Here is a 7,422-nt window from a genome sequence, read left to right as displayed (position 1 = left end):
CCAGCTTTTTTTCTATATATATAGTACTAAGGAATCAAACCCAGGTCTTCGTGCATGCTAGGCAAGCACTTTAACCACTAGGCCAAACTCCCGGCCCCACACTTAGCAAATTTAATCTTAGCATTTTGGCATTCCTTTGAGATTCCTTTGACATACACATACATGGTGCTACTTATCAGTGTACTTGCCTATACTCATTCCAACAAATGTAGTATAAGATAGAAATTTTAATAATGTTAATTGTACTTAATTTTCCTCTCCGAAATTACATGAATTTATTTTGAAATTATTTTATTCAGAATCATGGTGTACTAAGGAATCCTGCTTAAGGTCTCAGTGGTAAAATGGTTGCTTGAGCACGATCAGGAGAAAATATGCTGTCCTCAGCTTACAGAGGAGTTTAACAAAATGTGTGCCTCTTTAACCTTCACGGTTCTTACATAATAAGGCCATAAAATACCAATGTTTTCATTGGCATATGTATAATTATTCTCAGAAGCAAAAGATCTCCTTATATTTGGTAATGCTTAGGGAGCCTGCTAGAGGAATTAGTTAACAGGTTTCTTCCAGAAAACCCACATATAGCAGTTTCTGGTGGCTCAAGCCTATAATCATATCTTCTTGGAAGGTAGAGATCAGGAAAATCACAGTTCAAGGCCCAGCCTTGTCAAAGAAAACTTGGCAAGGCTCTATCTCAGACATTTGACTAATTACCTTAAATACCTTCTTGCCCTCGGAAGGAGTGAGCTCATACAACTTGCATTATCTTCATTAACATTGTAGCTTCCTTCTTGCTTTTGGTCTTTAGCTGTGAAAAACACCAGGGTATATTTTAGACAGAAGCCACAGGACAATCGGACCATGTTCTTATGATTAAGAAACCAGACACCGGAGTAAAAACCCTGCATGTTATAATTTTTCTGTACTTCATTGGCCATGTGACAATTATTGAACTTCACTATGTATATTTTTTGGTTTATTTTAGGTTAATAAATCAAGGACTTCATGCATGTTTAGCAAGTAGCCTACCACTTCAGCCCTAGCCCTAGCTTTTATATGTGTATTTTGTTATTGAAACAAACTTGCCAAATTTGTCCCACTCCCAGTCTTTGGTTACTCTCTAGAAGTCATTGGGTTTGCAAATATCCACCACCACACCAAGCCTCTGCAGTTTATTTTTAACACATAAATAATATTTCTTATAAATGATGTAATTGAATGAAAGCAGTTAAAACTATGCTGAGATATTATAAGATGTTTTATTATAATATGAGACAGTGTAATGGTTATAAATATGAGCTTTCATACTGTACAGTTAGTTCTGAATTCTGGCATTTGCTTATTGATTAATCATCCTTCAGTAAATTATTGTACTTGCTTCCCTATAATTTTAGTATTTTAAAGAAAGAGACAGAAGATCCTGTGGCGGCGGCGGCGGATGCATCTGAAGCGACGACGGAGGAAACAGAAAATGGCAGAGTTTTTAAAAGGACTGCCTGTGTACAACAAAAGTAATTTTAGCCGATTTCATGCTGACTCCGTGTGCAAAACTTCGAACCAGCGCCCCTCAGTCTACCTACCCACACGGGAGTACCCATCCGAGCAGATCATTGTAACAGAAAAGACAAACATCCTCCTGCACCACCTGCGTCAGCAATGGGACAAAAAGAACGCTGCCAAGAAGAGAGACCTGGAGCAGGGGGACAAGGAGGGGGAGAGCTCGGCACCCCCAGCAAGGTGGCTCAGACCGACAGCCAGGACAGGCGCAAGGACACCTAGGACTCCTGCTCCCCCCCAGGTTCCTCCTAGGCCAGCTCCTGTCACCTACCTGCCCACCCTCCAAGTGTAAGCACCCTGCCCATTTCCATGGCCCCCAGACCTCGCCATCCATACCGTGTTCAATCTCATAGGAACCGATGTATTTATTTTCCTTGAGTTTTTATTTATGCTGTAACATGTATCAAGATTCGGTTAAAGGGGACATTAGAAGTGTGATGTCAGTAGATGCTTTGTCAAAATACAACATTGATCTTCACCCTCCCCTTTCCCAGCTCCCTCATCCCTAGAACAGGAGTGTGTCCTCCAGGGTCCAGGGCCAGGGTTCCTGCTGCAGCCAGGTGGCAGGGGTGGGACCAGGCCTTGTGGCCTGGTTTCCCCGGACAGTTGAGTGGCCTTTTCCCTCACACCAGACTGGTCCAGCCTCAAACTTCGCCTAGTCTTGAGGTCCTGCACTATCGATTCTATATCCCGGACTCACTGAGAGGCAGGGGAGAAGCTGGCCCTTCTGGATCTTTCTCTTAAGTCATTATCATGGACTAGTGCGTGTTCCATGTCTACCCCAATAAAGGATCTTTCCTACTCAAAAAAAAAAAAAGAAAGAGACAAATAATACTACACATGTCATATGTGAGAAGTGAAGAATAATATTTGTACTTTAGACTCTATTGTGGAGCTGTAGTAACCAAACATCTTGGTACTGGCACAAGAACATGTCTGAGGACCAATGGAATAGAACTGACAACCTGAAGACCTATGGCCAACTAATCTTTGATAAGGGAGCCAAAAATAGAATGGAAGAAAGACAGCCTCTTCAACAACTGGTACTGGCAGGAATGGTTAAGCACCTGCAGAAAACTAAAATTGGATCCTTCTATGTCACTCTGCACCAGGATTAATTCCAAATGGATTGAAGACCTCGAGGTAAAAGCAGATACACTGAAAACACGAAGGAATGGGAGATACACTAGGTCTCCTTGGCATAGACTGAAACTTTCTTAATAAAGACCCACCAAATTAAAGAAAGTTTGGACAAACAAGACTGCATTAAACTGCAGAGTTTCTGTATGGCAAAGGACATAGCTAGCAAGTTAAATGGAAAACCCATAGAGTTGGAGAGCTTTACTAACCATACAACAGACAAAGGCTTCATATCTAAAATATATCTACAGCTCAAAAAATTGAATCTCTCCAACACTAATCTTCATAGAAACAACCATACATTTAAAAGATGGGCCAAAGACATAAAGAGAGTCTTCTCTGAAGAAGAAACAAAAATGGCCTATAGACACATGAAGAAATGCTCGACATCCCTGGCCATAAAAGAAGTGCAAATCAAAACAACTCTAAGATTCCACCTCAGTCCAGTTAGAATGGCCAGGATTAAGAAATCTAATAACAACAGATGCTGGAGGGGATATGGCCAGGAGGGATCACTACTACACTGTTGGTGGGAGTGCAAACTCGTTCAACCACTATGGAAAGCAGTATGGCAGTTCCTCAAAAGACTAAATATAGAGCTCCCCTGTGACCCAACAATTCCACTATTTGGCATTTACCCAATCATCCAGAAACAAGGACATACTAAACCAACTAGCACAACAATGTTCATTGCAGCACTATTACCATAGCAAAGATCTGGAACCATCCCAGATGCCCCTCAGTAGATGAGTGGATTAAGAAGATAGGGTATTTATACGCAATGGAATTGTATGCTGCCATCAGAAAGAACGACATCACTCCATTTGTAAAGAAATAGAAAGACTTGGAAAAAATCATATTAACTGAAGGAAGCCAGACTCAAAGGAACATAGGCTCAATGGTTTCCTTCATTTGTCATAATTAGTACACACCTAGGACTTTCCTAGCAAAGGATTACAATAGCTCAAAACCTAGACACATACGGCCACATAGGACGAAGCTGAAAGGATCTCTAGGATATGAAAAACAGGAGTTTTATCTTGGTGATTGTTATTCTTAATTGTTGCTCTTTTGTTTCACTTTGGTTAATCTTATACTGTTACAGTATCTGATTTTGTTACCTGGCATTTTGTGTATACATTTATTTGTTTATTTGAAATAGAAAAGGAAAGGGGGGAAAACAAGATGATTGGGAGGGAATAAGCGAGGGAAATGGGAAGAAGGGTTATCAATGTGTGAGAAGTAATGCACCTACTCTCTAGTGAATATAACTGTAATCCTTCTATACATTACAATTAAAAAAGAATAATGTTTATAGTAAGCACTTGAGTAATGCATGTCATGTAAGATTTGCTCAATAAATGTTACTTATATTATATTGGGATAAGAAGGGTCTGGAATTCTAACAAGTGTAACTAGATTTGTCTTATTTTACTTCATGTGATAATTAAGAGAGTTACATTAATGTGGAGATTTATGTAGTTACAGATTAAATTGGAACTGTTTATGAAATAAACAGTTAAATATTTTTATTAATAATTGTATAAGGATCTTAGAAATATGGTCTTACAAAGTTAATATTTCAGGACATATCATGACACCAGTGATACAGGTACAGAGGGACATTTTATCACCTAATGAGAAAATGAATAGGGTTTGAAACCCTATTTAATGCATCTTTTCTAGCATTCTCTAATCCAGAATTTCAAATTCTACAGTTATAATTAAGAAAGTTGACTTCCTCCTCCTCCTCCTCCTTCCTCTTCCTCTTCCTCTTCCTCTTCCTCTTCCTCTTCCTCTTCTTCTTCTTCTTCTTCTTCTTCTTCTTCTTCTTCTTCTTCTTCTTCTTCTTCTTCTTCTTCTTCTTCTTTGCCAGTCCTGGGGGTTGAACTAGCATTTTCCCTAGGCTTTGTCAAGGCTAGCACGCTACCACTTGAACCACAGTGCCACTTCTGGCTTTTTCTATGTATGTGTTACCAAGGAATCTAGCAATCTAGCCTGAGTCTTCGTGCATGCTAGACAAACACCTGGCCCCAAGACTGGTCCTTCTAGACAACAAGTTTCAGAAAGATTGATGAGAATACCAGTTAATTTGAAATAGAAGTTAAGTAAGTGATCAACAAAGTTTGACAGTATTTTTGCTAGATTATCAAAGTAAGCATAGAAATTTGTTTATTGCATAGAAACTTAGAGCCAAGGGGAGTTTTTTTGAGAGAAATTATGCTGGAATATGATGGTGTTTATTAACTTTATTCATAATTTAAAATTAATACAGAAAGATAATTAAGACAAACAAGGGATTTGTATAAAATGGAAGAAACTGATATTGACAGTGCAAGGAATAATTTACTTACAATACTAAAAAGGAAAAAGAGAATGCTACAGATTTAGCTATCTTAAAAATTTGGAGATGGGAATAAAAATATGATTCAAATATACTAGATTTGTATATTTGTTAGTGTTTAGTGAAAAGAAATTACTTCACCACAGTGAAAATATAATGCAGAGGATTATTCAGCATCCATTTAAGGATATTATGATAAAGCAGAGATTACAGACAGTAATCATTACTTTGTGTGTATATGTGTGTATGTGTGTGCATGTTATGATATAGAAATAATGATGGCTAAACTTGAGTCTATAATTTCAAAGGATTTGATGACCTTTTCTTTATTTAATAACACATTTATATTCTGTAATAAATAAAAGTGTTTTTCAGAACATTTTGATTGATCCTTGGAATAAGTAATTGGATGTGTTGTTGAGTGGAGGAGACTATGGTCACAATTACAAAAACATGTATATCCTGTTGAAGTATAGCTATATATCATTTGTCCTGGTAGCAATGTTAAGTAAATTCACATCCTACTGTTCTATAATGGGAAGGAACTATTTTTGGTTCCATCATCTATCCAGAACCTCACAATCCATTTCATTCCCCAGAATATTTAAAGATCAATGAGACACAAGATAGCTTTTCAATGAATGAGCATCAAATGATCTTGATCACACTTTTTCTTTCTATGCTATTAATATTAAACAGGACACTTAAGGAAAGGGCCCATTGAAATTGGATTAGAGAAGCAGAGTCAATCATAATTTTTAAAACTAGAATAATGTGAGCATAAAAGTTTCTGAGTAAGGTTTGTAGTTTTCCAATTGAAAAAAGCCTTACATTTAGTTCAAAAATGTGGTATAGATGACATAGATAGTTTCTTTTCATGTCTGCCAGAAAATCTGAATAAAAATAAGCAGATGGAGCTATACAATATTGGGTATCAATGATAGTGAAAACAGGTATTTGTTTATCTTAATGCCATTATCTCCACTTGGGTTATTGTTTTAAAATCCATTTGATGCATATTTCCTCACAAAACATCCATAAGGTAGTAAGTTATTTATTGGCCACACATTTAGGCAAGACTATAATTTATCTTACAACATACATTCTTAAATTAGCTCAGAGTTATAGGTATGCTGCTTGAAGGCACTTTTTAAAAAACACACACATTTTGTTGATTTGTTAGCACATTGTTGTATATAGTATGTATGTTTATATGACATCCTCAATTCCTTTGTGAGAAACATCCTACAAATCTTCATGCTGTTAGTGTAGTAAAGAACACTGAAGGAAATTTTGAGCAGTGCAATTGCCAGCACACATACACACACAAACACACACACACACACACGCACACTTGGTACTAAATAGACAGAGAAACTATATCAATTCATAGAAAAGTGAACTGAAATGAAAAGGCAAGAAAACTATCTTATAGAGTGTTGAAAAGATGAATTAATTAAATATGTCAAGTATCTTGAAATAAGCTATTTAATTAATAGTTAATGTAAAACTGCTTTTGCTAATATATAATCATCAGAATATTATATTACTTTATTGTAAATCACACATACTTAGTTAACATTTTGCCAACACCATAGAGAACAGATACTATGTAGATAACAAAAGAAAAATTCAGTCTTCAAGGAAAATGGCCTTGCATTTATACCTCTAAATAGCCTTTTTCAAAATGTTATCTTAAATAGCTATACAGCAGAGTTGCCATTTATCAAAAGAAATTTTCTCACCTCATCCCTCCTCTAGCTAATTCTTCCCTCACTCCAAATTTTGTAAGATATACATTTAATTCTTGACTATATTCCTCAGTTTTTTCCTTATTCTTTCTTTCATATCTGCATAAATTCTTCCAGAAAGAATTTAATATTCCCAAATACTTAATATTCTCAAATAATTAATATTCCCAAATGAGGAAGATACTTACAAGGAAAAGAAATAGTTGATTTATTTCACGTTGTCATAAAAGCTATTGTTTGTGGGAAGTGGGAAAAATTGCAGAACTTTGTTTTCTGAGTATTTATCATTCAGTCGGTATAATCCCTTATCTTTTGTTTATGTCTTTTAACTAATCACATACAGATGTAAGTTAAATGTCTTCTTTGTTACTTCCAAAACCTGGAATGATGAATTCAAGGTTTCTATTCTATTTCCAAGGGAAAATATGAAGTGGACATTTGTGTTTGGGTGAAAACTCTAAGTTGGAGTATATATCCAGGAATTACTGTAAAAAATTTGAAACTTTGAGAGTTGCTGAGGTCATGAAAATAGTGAGCAAAAGCCTAAAAGACACAGATCCGAGCCATAGCATCTTCCGAATAGGAGCCTTGTTATTCTCATCCAGAAAGAAAATAACCAGTCAGCAAGAT

General features: G+C 36.4%; 1 pseudogene; it reads left to right on the top strand.

Annotated features, from left to right (window-relative positions):
* Window positions 1-1,449: 1,449 nt before the first annotated feature.
* LOC150069520 (DET1- and DDB1-associated protein 1 pseudogene) lies at window positions 1,450-1,779 on the top strand (annotated as a pseudogene).
* The last annotated feature ends 5,643 nt before the right edge of the window (window positions 1,780-7,422 follow it).

The sequence above is a fragment of the Megascapheus bottae genome, chromosome 1, assembly GCF_031878675.1.
Source record: "Megascapheus bottae isolate mThoBot1 chromosome 1, mThoBot2.hap1, whole genome shotgun sequence".
Lineage (NCBI taxonomy): Eukaryota > Metazoa > Chordata > Mammalia > Rodentia > Geomyidae > Megascapheus > Megascapheus bottae.
This window is presented reverse-complemented; position numbering and strand designations above follow the sequence as displayed.